Genomic DNA, 15,317 nt, shown 5'->3' with positions numbered 1-15,317 from the left:
GCTCACTAAAAATCTTTCATGAAGCCAGCAAGTCCGAGGAATTTAAAAAACCCAACTTTATTCCCCAGTGAACAGCAATCAACTGCTCTCTCTCTGTGTCTGCATTTTCTGTGCTACCAAAGAAAAGTGTTGCCCAAAATGACTGTGCATCTCAGCACGCTTTGCCTGCAAAGCTTAATTTTTCCTGACACTTGTCCCAGGGTAAATTTTTCAAAAGAGGTTGCCTTAATTTTAAAATTGACTTTTAATGATACTCATATTTCAAAAGGCTGGATTTTAAATATACTGATTTTTTTGGTGTCACTTGGATAAATTCATGAAAGGACACAAGCCACAGGACTTAAAAAAACAAGAAAAAACTCAAACCCAACCAGAACCAAGCACCACAATTCCCTGGCTCCATGCATCACTGTCCTTAACTCACCACACAGCCAAGGCCCCTTGTGTAAAGACCTCATAAATTAGGATCACCTTCATAAATTAGGATTTTTTTTTTCCTCAGCTAGCAAAAAAATAAAAAGGAAAAGCTGGGGGAGAAAATATCACTTCCATTGATTTGGCTGCTCATTGTTAGTCAAAGGCACAGGAATATCTGCATCAATTTTCTTACCCAAAAGAGATTCAAGTCTGTATCTCTGCTTTTTGACAGGTTTTAACCTCTTGGTCCCAAGCAGCTGAAGCCTGTTCTGGTGTAAGAGCAGCTGTCAAAGCTAAGCAATTTTACAAGAAATTATGAAATGCTCAATAGGTTAAAATCAGAGAGCAGACACAAGCAGAGTTCTCCAGCACAACTTCCATGATATTTTTGTTAGTGGTGACGCCCATACTAAAAGCCAGTGCATGAAATTTTAAATGCTTACCTGAGAACACACCTCTGCCACAGCCCCCAAACTCCCTGTGAAATTCCTGGGACTGAATTCAGCACTGTTTTCCTCCAGCTTGTGTCAGCACAACTTCACCAATTCCAAGTGAACCCAGCTCAGAGCTATTTTTCCCAGCCGGAGTCCCCTGACAGCTCCATCAGCACAATAGCAGGTATTTTCCACTTCTGCACAACTTCCCTGCCTGCTGAGCAGCAGCCTCACAGTGCTGCCAGCTCCTTGAAACAATACAAACTGTGGCATGCAGCACACCCCAGCAGCGCCCAGGATCTGCTCCATCATTCAGGTGTTTGCCTCAAATCAGCTGAAGAAATAAATGCTACCTGTCATGGACTTGCCAGTGCTTTCTGCTGAAGTTTCCCTGTGCTCCCACTCCACTGGGCTGCAGGGAGTGGCTGCAATAAACCAGTGCTGGTGGGGAGAGCCCTGATACAGCACCTGAACACACTTTCTTTGTTTAGGAGAACTGATGGGGATGGAAAAGAACAAATCACTTTTGGGGACCGAAGAGCAGGAAGCTCAGAAGCACATCATGCTTTCAATCATGAAGCCATTCCAATTTAAAAAGTACTGCCTACAGGGCCTGGATCTCTGGTCTTGTTTTTTGGGGTAAATGATGTGTATTTCATCCTCCATGCATGATTCTCATACATAACATGTATGCTAAATATCCTTTAATGCCATCTCTTCCCACTGGCCACAAACAGCCCCTCCATGACCCCACCAGCTGCTGTGAGACCATTTCCCACCTCTCACAATGAATCCTCCCACCACAAAACCATCAGGGATGAACCAGTCCCATCAGAAATGCAGTCTGTGGGGTCAGCACGAGGCAGCACCACACAAACTGTCCCTTTCCATGGAGTTTTCATCCATTACAGGGCTGGGAAACCCACTCAGGTGGGAAAAATCCCCTCCATCCTTCCTGGCATTTGAGAGCTCCCAAAGAGAGCTGCAGAAATGGGAACTGCAGTAAATCTGCTCCTCACCATCTGTAGCTCATCGCTGAAATCATCCCAGCAGGATCAAAACCAGTAAGGAATTGATGAATTTAAAACATTCTTGTTATTCCTCACCTGGACACAAACCCTTTCTATGTCACTTTTCCCACACTGCTGATTTGGTGATGCACTCAAGACTTGGCAAGAAAACATCCAGCAATATTTAAATAATGTTTAAACTAGTACCTACTAAAATTAAGAAGTAAACATTTCTGTTTCTCTCTACTCCACAGGCAAATGTATATTTTCACAGATAAGCCAATTATTTTAAATTTGCAGATATAAAAGCATTTTACAAATCATACCTCTGTACCCAGCAATTAATTCGAGGTACTCTCCCTGTGCTCATGCACTACAATTATACACTAATAAAAGATAATTATCCCAGTTTCAAGTGTCAGAAGGTTACTTTTCTCTTTTTCAACCTAAAATACGCTTTGTTTTTAAATGTAAGGCTCTGAATGGCATTTAATATGATCTAAACTCATTTCTGGGGTGTCCTGGACCAATAATTTTGTTCTGCAGCAATGTTGGAATAGGAACATGTGTGTTTTCTATCCCAGGCTGCTGCAGGCTTACATTTTTTCTAGTTTTTATAAAATACCCCTCTATGACTTTTGTGATTTCACAATGCAGAGGTGAGAGAGGTGCTGGCCTGAATTGCTGATCAATGAGGGTTAATCAATATGAAAGTTTCAGGTTAATAAAGCATATGGGAAGAACAGGATTCACAAGTGAACTGGTGTCTCAACCCTGTAAAACTCTAATTAACATTTCTCACAAGACTTTTATGAGTTTAAGTAACAAAAAAAAAAAAACCTATCTGGAATAGTTTAATATTACTAGACATAGAAATATGAAATATTAGCAATACTTTCTGCAAGCAGTTCCCATATGATACTGCAGATTACAAAGCCAAAAAACACCATGATACCAATATCTGACAGTGTGAGTTCCCCAATTATGATCAGTGAGCACCATGCTGAGAAAGGATGAGGCATTGAGAGGTTTGTGTCTTGAATGAATGCACTCATCAGACAAAGTAACTTGAATTTACACAGCTTTTTTTGGAGACTTGTAAACTGTATCAAGATCCCATTTGCCAGGTTTAGGGTCTGGCAGCAGAGCCCAGCTGCTTTCCCTATGGAACTCCTGGGTTTGGGAAGGGTTGTGCCCACTGCTTGAGGTTTTTACAGGGAATTTAATTGAATTAACCCTCTCACAGGTGCTTACCCAATCCCATCCCCAAATGCAGCTTTAGCAGCACACCCTGTGCTGGGAAATGAAGCAATTTCTGCTGTTTGAGAAACACCTCCCGAGTTTCCCAGCCCTGGCAGCTCCAAGCCATCACTGCCAGGCTGCCCTTTCCCCGTGGTGCCTCAGCACAGATCCCCCTTTTCCTGACTAAGATCCCCCTTTTCCTGACTAATGACAACTGCTCAAGATGGGATGTTCTTCCTGCTCATTTTCTTTCATAGGTGGCTCTGTTCCCAGCGCTCTAGTGTGATTCAGCCTCGCAGCCAGGCTGCTTATATTTCTCCTGGAGATTGCAATTATATTTCTAAACTATTCTTTGTGTTGCTGCGAGAATCAAACAAAAGGGGGGGAAAAAAATGTTAACGTTTCAATGAAGGAAATTTCCATAATATGTGGTGGCTGTCACAATCTTGCTGATAGAAATAATTACTCCTCCTGATGTAACTACACTAAACCACTGAGAAATGGGGATAAAAACTGTTACCCATCTGTGCAAAGCTCTTTCATACATGCATATGAAAGAAGAGCTAAATACAAGATTAGAATACTCTGGGATGTGCAGCAGGACACAGATCCCAAGGTGACAGGCACTCCTTACCTCAGGCCCTGAGAGGAAGGAGGAATTACCTCTCTTTTTAACAGCTACAAAGGATATTGGTGATTCGGGATAACTTTTCTTTGGCCTCCATGTGATCCACTAGATTATGCATGCAAATCCCCAGTTCTGGCTGATAAACTGAAACAAAAGCACGCTCTGCTGTAGCACGAGCTAATGATATTTTTCTGAGTGAGAGAAACCCACATTCTCTGCAGACAGCACACATTGTTTGCAGATAAACCACCGAGAGGCTGCACGGGTGAACAGGAGAACAAATCAAAAATTAAAGAGCATTTCCAGGGGTGCTGGGGTTCTGCTCTCACCCAGACACCAGCCAGAGGACAGATCAATTTATTACCAGGTGCATCTCTGCTCACTTCAGGATATGGCTTGTGCAGCTGCAGAATTCAGCGTGGTTGGAGGCACCTGGGCACTGCTGGATTTGCTGTCTCAGGCACTTGTAAAGGTTTCAGCAGCAAACCTGCCTGAAAGCAAAGCAAATCAGCAATGAGGCAGCAGCTCCTACAGAATTCCTGAGCAAAGCTGAATGTGGGAAATGAGTTAAAAGTTAACTCAGAAAACATGGCTGAGTCCCTGAGGGCGCGCAAGGGGTGCCATAAAGACATCAGAGCATTGCAAAAATGGGAGTAGAGAGACAGTGATTGCTGAATTACAGAATCAGAGAGTGGTTAGGGTTGGAAGGGATGTAAAAATCCCCTTGTAGCAATCCCCCTGCTGTGGGCAGAGACACCTCCCACCAGGCCAGGCTGCAGATCTGTTCTGCTACGACCTAAGCCAAGACTTAGTGTTAAACTACTCTATAACTGCACGGCCAAATTAGAAAGGGCCCCCAAAGTTAGAAAAATTCCACGTTTCCAACTCCACGTAGCTACAGGCAATCTGTTGTGGAAACTCCTGCACTGACTCCTCTGAGCACAATGACCTTCCCTGCCCAGTGCCAGCCAGAACCCATCAGCACAGCCCAAACCCAGGGGATATTCCAGCCCTTCCAGGAGCCACAGAGCCCTCACACCACTCCTGACCCCTCCACAGCCACCCCAGCCCAGACAGCTCCAAACTCCTCCCAGCAGGAGAGAAAGCTGAACAGCCTGGATTGCCCTGGGGGGGAATTGCACCTGCAGCCCAGAGCAGCAGTGAACTCCTCATGCAACAGCAGAGCTGCTCAAACCCTCCCTGCAGAAAACTCAGCCCAGGAAATGATGGCTCAGGTTTTGGCTTTTCTGTGTTTCAGGTTCTGTGCTGCTTTAGTGTGTGGGTCTGAGCTTCACATCAGGGGATGCTGAGCTCTGCACAGAGCAGGGAGACAAAACAATTCCTGCTCCAGCTGGGCACCAAGGACAAATGATCCAAAGCTCAGCCCAGGAGCACAAACAGTGTGGGCTGCAGAGAGAAAAACAAGCAGGGTGGGAGTGCCTGGGCTAAAGCTGGAACTGGACAATGAACTGCAAGGTGCAAATGGAGCAGAGCTGAGCCAAGGCAGAGACCCCGGGAGCGCTCGTGCATTTTGGGACCATTTGGGTTCCTCTTGGGGGCAGCCCTGGCTGGGCTCTTGTGCTGCCCAAGGTGGATCCATGGAGGAGATGCTTTGAATAAATCCCTGCTTTATTCTGGAGCTCTGCCCAGCCTCTGCTCCAGGGCAGCCTGCACAAGGCTAAGCCCAGGCTGCCATCTCCAGACCCCCACTCTGACTGATGGGGGCTTCTCCAGGGCTGACTGCAGGAAATTTATCACTTTTTGGGAAAAATCCCTAAAAAAGAACTCAGATTTCCACAGGGTTTTCAAGGAAGAGGGGGACGTGTAGGAGCAAGAGTTACTGGGTTTAGAACTTTGGGTGCTCTGGTCACAATTTTATTAAGCCTGACCATCATGATGGCACCATGCACTGAGCTGGTTTTTTAGGGATTTTCCCTTTATCACACATGGAGGTTTCTACAGTGGACTTTGGGTCCATCATGGTCAACACAAGCTCCTCAGAGCAGTGCAGGAGAAAATGATGACTTTGGTGACCTGCTGGCCACTCTGGGACATCCCAATGAGTTTTCCCTTCCCAGGGGTCCTGTGGTGCCATTCCTGAGAGTGGGAAATAGTAAAGGTAAGGAGATTTCCAGAAAGCTGTAAAAGCAGGCCTTAGAAACAGAAAGAAAACTTAAAACTAGCTGCAAAGTCTGAAAGTAGAAAAGTTACAATAGTACAGCAGGCAAGGACGTGAACCAATAGCTTGAGCTTTAGGCTTGGCTTAGATGGACCTTAAGACTGCAGAAAAACATGCTCAGCAAGACAGGAGGAGGTTTTAAGCTTGATAATGGAGCGTTGTGTGTTGTTAATAGAGAGCAAACAGCGTGGGTGAAGCAGGTGTAGGTGTGCTTTTAGTGATTGGCTGGAACAATGGTCTGTGAGCTTGAGCAATGTGCCATTGGCTGGAAAGATTTGAAAATGCTCTGGAACAAAGAAATCTTTACCTGCTGCTGGCAGGACGTGAGCTTTGCCATCTTCCAGTTGTCTCAAGCCTGTCATGAGGCTGATGCTGCAAGGAAGCTCCAAGAACACATCCCAGCAGTCCCATTCCATTCACAAAAACACACCGAGCAGGGGCAGCAGCAAGGCTCCAGCCCCACATCTCTGAGCCTCTCGGGCTCCTCCTCAGCCCTGTGGCTTGGAGGATGCTGCCACCAAGAGTTCCCAAGCCATAAGTGGCACGGTGACAGCTGCTGTCAGTGAGGACAATGAAAATTGGCAGATTTAGCCGAGTATGAAGCATGACAAATTGCAGGAAAGCAGAGGGAAGGCAGTGCTCCACTCGACTGAGGAGTCAGATGACATTTGCAGGGAAGCTTGTGGGAATTCTCCAGACAGCCTACAAGACGTGCTAAATGTTATTTGCATTAGAACAAATCATAAGGTATCGACTGCAAAATCATTTCCCTTTAATGAAGACTCGGAGGGAAAAAAAATATCAGAGTCAATTAGGAGACTGAAACTACAAATATGTTGTGCTTTACACATCTCTGAAGCATGAAGGAGCCAATACAGTGCATTTGATAAAAATGAACAACAAAATTGCTGACTGCATTCCTGAGCTCATGCCACACTTAGGAGGCTTCCCCTCCTCTCCTTCCATCTACATGAGTGGTACATTTCCCAAAAACATGTTCTTCTGCATGAAAAGAGAGATCCCACACATGCCTGTTGTTTCTTACCACTGAAGGGGAATTGTCACTTCATCTGGTCTCACAGAACAACCCAACTGCACTGCACCAGTGCCTCACAAATCCACGGCTGAAACCACGACCTACATTTGCTCAGCATCCAGAGGAGGGGCCCTTTTATTTATGACAGATTTGGGGGGGTTCTTTTACTAAATGATAAATCGGTTTTGTTTTGTCTGTTGTCTGTTTTCTCCTTTCACAATATTTGGTTTCTGCTGCTTTGGAATCTGAACATAATTCTGATTTTTCGTTGCACTGTTGTCAGGCGACGAGTGAGAAAAAAAATACAACAAACATTTTCAAGTTCTACCTGCCAGCCTAAAAGAACTCTGCAAACTGATATTGAAGAAGGATTAATTTTCCCGCAAAACACTTTTAGTAACACTTAAACAGTGCATTCCACAGCTCTAACAGAAACCAGAATGCATCTGAATTTCAGCTCGCATTTAAAAAGCAGCACAATCAGTAACAATGTTATGCTATTTCTTCATGATTTACTAAAAGGCTCTATCTAAAAATTACCTTTTTTTCTTATCAATTTGACTGTCATGTAACTTACCTGGAGATAACCAAGAGAAACGTTGTGGGCCACCCACAGACATCCCTTATCTCTCAAGTTTGAGCTGTTCAGATAAGCTCAGGGGGTGACAAGGTATTCCAGGAGTGTCTGGATGCAATCCTGTGCTTGAGCAGGGAGGGAGGTGGGACAGAGGAGCCCCTGGGTCCCTTCCAGGCTGACCCCTCCTGTGATTCTGTGACAGCTCTGCTGCATTCTGTCCCCCTCCTTGGCCCGTGCGTGGCAAGAAGTGACCATTACAGCACTCAAAGTGACATTTTTAATTAGATACCACACTTTTCTGAGCCAAGCAAGTGACCCAGAACACCTCAGCGACAAAAGTGGCATTTTATTGTAACATGAAACCAGGTGAAAAACATGACTCTTAATTTAAATGTCTATTTTTTTTCCTGTTAGGTAGATTTTTAAACACTTAGCTCTGAGGGATGGAGGGTACACAAAGGAAAAAAAAACAGATTGGGAGTTTTTTTTCTTTTCCTTTAAATTATTTAATCATAAAATATGAAGTTATTAGAGACCAATTCCAGCACTTCTTTCCTCTCAAATTTCCCACCATCCAGTTGAGTCACAGCACCTCCATCCTGCTGGACAGGAGGATTTCTTCCAATATTTCAGAGCAAGGAGTTTGAGCTGCTTTATAAAACCCTGAAAAACTTCCACATTCCTGTGGTAGAGCAGCCGAATAACAACAGAGGCCACTGGATTGCAGGAGAATTAAACTAAACCCTGTGAGAGCTGGGTGTCAGGGAAGATAAAAAGCTAAAAAACCCCTCAGCATCCCTTTTCCACCACCCCTGGTCACACAGGCACAATTCCCAGACCTCACACACCCCAAGGAAGCTGCATCCACACAAGGGGGGAAGAAAAAAAGCTCAGAATCAAGACTATAAATGTTCTATATACTGGAATTCTTTACTTTTGAAACTCACTTAAAATAGAAGCAGATGGTTCCAAATCCAATGTCTGTAACAGCTGTGGATGGAGGGAGGAATTGTCTCAGGCTGGAAGAAGCAGGAAAGGAGAAAATCATTGGGAAAAACCCTTTCTTAAAAGTTTTCAACAACCTAACAGAGTTGGAGAACATGATGTGGACAATAATTATACATTAGGAACACTGGAGAAGAGATTTTTTACGATAGCAACCCACACAACAGGCTGTGTTTGCAGCAAAAAAAAAGAAAAAATAAATAATAAATCAGTAAATGTTGAACAAATTTTCATCCACCTTTCTACTCCTCACATACAAACGCTGCTGTTCCCCCCAGAGACTGAGGCATCTGCAAGCTCTGCTGTACATGAGGGGGAAAAAATAGAGCAAGACAGTCAATATTTTTGATAAAAGAGAGTTAAAAGGGAAATCTGAAATCCCTAATGTTGTCCTCCATGTCAAAGAGGAATACTTTTATCTTCCTAGAAAGATTACACCAACAAAAAGAAAATACTCCAAAGTCGTGATTTCTCAGGACTTCCAAAGATAAGGTGGTGAAAAATAAACTTTTGGCAAGATGTAGGAAAAAGGTTATTGCTGTGTGTCTGAATTCATCTGCAGCTCAGCAGTTGCCAGAAAACACTCAAGGTTTCAATTAATTCTTTGTTTCCTGTTGAGATAAGAATGAGCTGCAAGCTCTGCCTGGGTTCCTGGATCTGGGTAGAATCTGTGCTCAGTGCTGGGGTGGCAGTGGGGACAGAGCTGAGCATCCTCTGCTGAGTGAATCTGGGTGAAATCTGTGCTCAGTGCTGGAGTGGCAGTGGGGACAGAGCTGAGCATCCTCTGCTGAGTGAATCTGGGTGAAATCTGTGCTCAGTGCTGGAGTGGCAGTGGGAAGAGAGCTGAGCATCCTCTGCTGAGTGAATCTGGGTAGAATCTGTGCTCAGTGCTGGAGTGGCAGTGGGGAGAAACCTCAGCATCCTCTGCTGAGTGAATGCTTCCCTGGGAGAGGAACAAGATCCCCCTGCTCCTCTCCCCAGGACAGGATTTGCCATCTTGGATCATTCATTATTTTTCTAGGGGTTTCTCCTCCTCAGGTTTTTCCTCTGCCTAAAACCGCAGAATTTCCAGGCAAAGCAGGGTGACAAAAACTGGAGTTTAGCCCAAGCAGATGGCAGTGAAAGAGCAGTTACACCATGCCATGGAATAAAAGCACAACAGGGTGATTTCAGGCTGCTCAATTCAAACGTGGACGGGGGTTTTCTTGAGAAAAACTGTACTTCTTCAAAATAAAATACTCTCAAAACTCACTTTTCCCTTCCACCCGTTCTTCACCCATCCTGAATTCCTGGAGAATTCTCACACACCTACAGATTCATCCAAAGGAAAAAGCCAGACCCCTTCCTAGTCATAAATTTTGCATTATTAACTCTAAAATTCTAAGTGTCTTAGAACACTGAGCAGCACAACAGCACCTTGAAAAGGGATGTGAAACTATCAATCCACAAACAGTGGAAGGTCACAAATATTAAAATAAAAATTGAATACTCAAAATCTGCTGCAAAACTTGGGGGGAAAAACCCACAGAGTTTGAAACAATTTTGATATTCCCTTTCAAGAATCTGAATTGATGGAAACAAGGTCGGAAAAAAAGATGGAGTTGAAGTCAAACTTCAATTTTACAGGCTCAATATGTTGCAATTTCTTCTGAAGTTTTCAAGACAAGAACTTCAATTTTTTTAACTAAAAACAATCTCATCTGTCAACTGCACAAAATATTTTTTCAAGATGGTTGGCTGGAGAAACAAATCAGAATAAAGTGGCTGTCATCAGTAAATCAGCTTTGACAGAGCAGTACATATCCCCAATCTTCCTGGGAAATACCTGTTAAATTCCCTTCTCTCAGGAACTGTTTTTCTCGAGGAAGAAAAGTGGCCAAGGTAAGAGAAGTAATTGATGTATTATCCATGATTATCTCTCATTATTTTCATCCTTGCTTAACGTGCCTCTCCTTACTGCTGCTCAGAGTGATTGAAACCACACACAAATCATCTCTGCCTTCCCCCAGACACCCATCCTGATAAAAACAGGATTTTCCAGCAACAGAATATCAGGGAGAAAAATCTCAATAACCATCAACCACCTGAAGCATGGTAGCTCTGCAAATAAGATGTTTAACAGCAAGGTTTCTGCTGTTCTGCACAATCCTGAAATAAATGTAAAGTGTATTTATTGATTTTGCAGTCGACGAGTCGAAGTCGCTGTTCCAACAGAAGAAGCTCAAAGAAAAATATATTAACAAAGGAAAATACAGCAGATATTTATATTTACTTACATTTCTGAAAGTCAGCACTACAGGCACGGGATACTGCTGGTTGAATTTTAATTGCACCTTATTAAAAATGCTACCACTGATGTAAATACCCCTGAGAATGAAGTTCTTTAACACGCAGGGCAGCACAGCTCTGCCATGGTCTGGTGCCAAGGCAAAAGTCAACAGTTCTACAGAGAAAGGCTCCAGCACAGCTGAAAACACAAGTGTAAAACCCAAAAAGAACCTGCCATTTCATCTGTTCAGACTCTATCAGCTACAGAACATATTTTAAATTTTTTCTTTGGTCAATCTACAAGCTGTTCTGCTTTCAGGATCTCTAAAACTCACTATGCCACTTCAGAAAAATTTAATAAAAAGAAAAAAGGTTTTAACATCTCCTCTATATATTAAAAGCAAATATGAACTTTCTCTTTAGAGGTGTCTTATATCAGATGAAGGAAAAGAAAAACAGTTCAACAGCTTCCAAACAACACCAAACCCACACTGACAGCTCTGGATGCTCCATTGGGAAAAAAACTGGGAAAGGATTTCATCTTCCTGCAGCACCATAATTCCACCAGATGCCAACATCATGTACTGACCTTGCACAAAGAAATCACAACTTAAAAAATAATAAATCAAAAAAAAATAATAAATCAATAAATCAAATAATTCAAATAGAAAAAAAACTCTGTTCCTCACTGAAATATTGGTCAACCCACCAGAACCTGAACTCTTAAAAGATAAAAAGATAAAGGAATGGTTCTCTCATTAGCATTGCTCAAAACCAAATTATAACCAAGGATTTTCAGTTTTGATGGGGTGTGTTCAACGTAGACAACTTCATTATCTTCACAACATGTGCTAACCTTTTCTTCAATCCCCAAAGATTAAAACCAGGCATCAGCAAAAGAGCATTTGCTCTTTACCTCATTGCTGAGGTCCCTGATCTCAGGCACTCAGTCCCAAAGAAAGCTGTAGGAACAGGGATAAATCCCTAAAATTTACCTTTAGGTCACCTCCAACACCAATCCAACGATTTGTGTCACATATAAATATTTCCTACAGCCATTTCTTACTGTTTTGGAATTCTGATCTACAGGAGAACTGTCTGGGTCCAGCTTCAGCATTCAGGGGTGAATTGGGGTTTTTTTGTGGTCTGATTTTGCCCTCTGCGCCCGAGGCTCTGGCAAAGGCAGTGAATAATCCATTCACTGATGACAAATTCAGGTTCCAGCTCAGTGCAGCCCAAGCACTGGCTGTGCTCAGCTTGCTTTGAGGTCCAGCAGTCCTGCAAAACACTCAAACTCTCCATCTCTCAGAATAACAAAACCACCAGCAAGCTGAATGGTTTTCATTAAAAGAAACCTGAATAAAAAGATTTTGTTCTGAATGGAGGCACTGCTCTCCTATGGACTTGTTTTCATGCCTTTTTTTCCCTATTTAAAGAGAATTCACAATGCTCCCATTTTCTATTTCTTCCTGCAAAACAGATTCCCTGAAACTGAGCAACTGAAATAAAAATTAATTAAACGTTGGACTAAAGTGAGATTATCAAGGTTTATAAATTCCTTCCTTTGGGATAGAGGCTTCTGCTCAAAAACATTTAAAGAAAAAAACCCCTAAAACTACACAGCTTTTGTATTAAGCTACTTATCAAAAGCTTTTCAGAGAGGAAAATGATAATGCTAAATGAAACTCATGGGTACAGTTTATTCATTTTATGGAAAAATTTAAATAAAGAGCTGCAGCTGGGTCATGTGGAAGGGACTTTGTGCTCTCTGTGACCTCATTCAGAAATTCAGCAAACGGAATGAGTTGAATGATTTTGGGGGGAAAGAGCAAGTTCTTGTATGTTAGAGTTGTTCTTCCTTAGTTTTCTCATTTGCACTCTCAGAGGCATCACCCAAGAACAGGCTACAGGATAAAAGCACCAGCTGGGATCACCAAGTGAAGCACAGGCCATGGGATTTCCCTGAACTAATTTTAAATTCCCCAGAAACTCAATTTGCCTGAATTTATTTTCACAGACTTTGATAAGTGCAAACAGCAATTTATTGATTGAGAAATACTAATTATTGTAAGAAAAAGAATGGGAAAAACTGCTGCAAGGTGCTTTGTTGGTGTATAAAGACTCCAACCAAGGCCCAGGTGGGGTTTGGGTATAAATCTCCACAGAATGGCAGAGCACACATCACATTTTTGTCTCTGCCAGAGGTGGGATAGAGCAGGAAAGCTCTGAAAAACACAGTCTGACTGTGAAGATTTCAAACTACGAGAAATGGCAGCAAGATTTTATTTTAACTCCCAACAAACGAGGTGGATGAGAGGCTTGCAAGGCACGAGGAGCTCATCCCAGTGCCACTCATCAAAGGCAGTGGCAGGATTTGCCAAGGAGGCACTGCAGCTGGAATTGCTGAGTGGAAGTGTTCTCAGACTCTCTCTGAAAGCATCCTCAGACACCCCAGCTCCTTGACTGCTGCGAGATTCAGGCTCTTGCTATTTTATCTGTGCACTTTGAAAGTCAGAGCTCAGCTTAAAAAGGCAACATTTTGTGAGATCCTGCAACCCATTGGCAATCAGACGTCTGGAACTGTGGCAGTCAGCACAGTGCAAGACAGAAACTGGAGCTGGAGTCAAGGCAAGTGCCAGGAATTCCTGAGCTGAGAAGAGTTCCTGTCACAGTAATTGAAAGCAAAATGGGTCCTAGAATAAACCAGGGAAAGCAGAAAGTGAGCGCTGTGAGGTGACAGGAAGAAGGCAGCCTTCTAAAACTTGGTGTGAGCAAGAGCATTGCACCTCCTCATCTCGCACAAGGTTTAATTCCTGATCCCTCTCCAAAGCCATGACAGAGGTCACCGAGCAGACACAACACTGAGATCAACAGCAGAATTTATCTCCCATGTCCTGTCCTGGACTGGAGAGGGCTCCTCTGAACAAAAGGTCCATGACTTCCTTCCCCATCAATGGCAAGGCCCTGGCTGAATCTTGTGGGAGCAAAACCAGCCCCAGAAAGAACCCAAAGCTCTGTGGCCCCTTTATGTTATCACCTGCCCCACACCTGCTGGGAGTGAGCAGCAGCCAGTGTCTGCCTGAGGAGCAGTTTGCCAAAGCTTCTTTGATAAATCCCAAAGATAACAGTCCCCTCTCTCAGATCCACACAGCCAACAGTTAAAAAGGAAAAATTTAGTCCCTGCATTGGTGCCTAAATACCTCAAGAGTCTGCCAGCCCCTTTCCCTGCACCATGGATGATCCTCTTGGTTTTTCAGGCTCCACTGAAATATTCTCAACACTGAACCACAGGTGAAAGCCAAATGCCAAAAAGGGACCTGCATTATTTCCTGGGGAGAGAAAAAACCCAACAAACCTGCATGTCTGAAAAGCAGGAAACAGCCCCAGGACTTAACCAGTGCACCTTGCCCAAAACATCCCCTCTTTGAGAACTGCCTCAGTACCTGGGCACTGCAGCGAATTCTCTGAAAATGAGCATGTCCCTGTCCTGTGGCCCTGACTGCCCCGTTAAACAGTTTGGCTCTGGATGGGGCTAAGCCAGTCCTCTCCTTCCTTCCCTTCCCAGTTCTTGATCTCATCTCTGTACTCCAGCCCAGTCTGGTTCAGCTCTCCTTGTCCAGCTCTGTCCCCCACACCCAGCTCCAATTCCCATCTCATGCCTCGATCTGTTCCCATCTCCCCTTAGCAAAATTTTGATAGAACTGCCAGAAAAAAATGAGGCTTATCTTTACTAAATTTGTTTTGCTGTGACCACAATGATTAATTCTGTCCTTAATCCCATTCTGAAAACAATCTCTATTTATATTCTCTGTTTTTATCCTGGAGAACACTCCTTTATTAAAAAAGGAAACACCAGAAACAAACAATTCAGGGCAACCCTTTTAAACTTAGATTTAAAGAAACCATACATCCATGGACATAAATATTTTCTGTTTATCAACTAGGAAATTTTTCAATTACTTTTTTTTATCTTTCTTCACATTTTGACTTAAGTGAAACCCAGATGCCTACATCACATACATACATATATATATATATATATAATTTTTTTCTAATGTGACACACAATGTACATTGCTAACTACTTAAATCTATAATCTTCCAGCCCCTGCAAAGCTGTTTCATCCTCATTATTCCAGATTGAGGTCTCCAGGCACCATTCCTCCACCTAACTCCACCAGAATTTAGCTTGGCTCTCCAAATGCAGAACCCAATTGTTCCGTGTCTCCTTTCTGAGTAATGCAGATCAAATGAAGGCAATCTGAGTTGGAAAGCTGTCACACCAAGTGAAATCTGAATAAACTGGCAATGTCTAAAAATGAGCTGGCACCTCATTGAAAAGCCTCAGAATATCTCACATTATGTAACACGTCACCGGAGCAGACGTTCAGATCCGAGCTCCACACCAACCTCTAACCTCAGAGTGCATTTTCAGGGCTCTGGAGCTGCATTTTGCACTGACCCTTTGCTTCCCAATCTCATCCCACACCCTGCTCCCCCTCCTCAAGTCAGTAACATTCAC

This window comes from Motacilla alba, chromosome 9 (assembly GCF_015832195.1).
Source record: "Motacilla alba alba isolate MOTALB_02 chromosome 9, Motacilla_alba_V1.0_pri, whole genome shotgun sequence".
NCBI lineage: Eukaryota > Metazoa > Chordata > Aves > Passeriformes > Motacillidae > Motacilla > Motacilla alba.
This window is presented reverse-complemented; position numbering follows the sequence as displayed.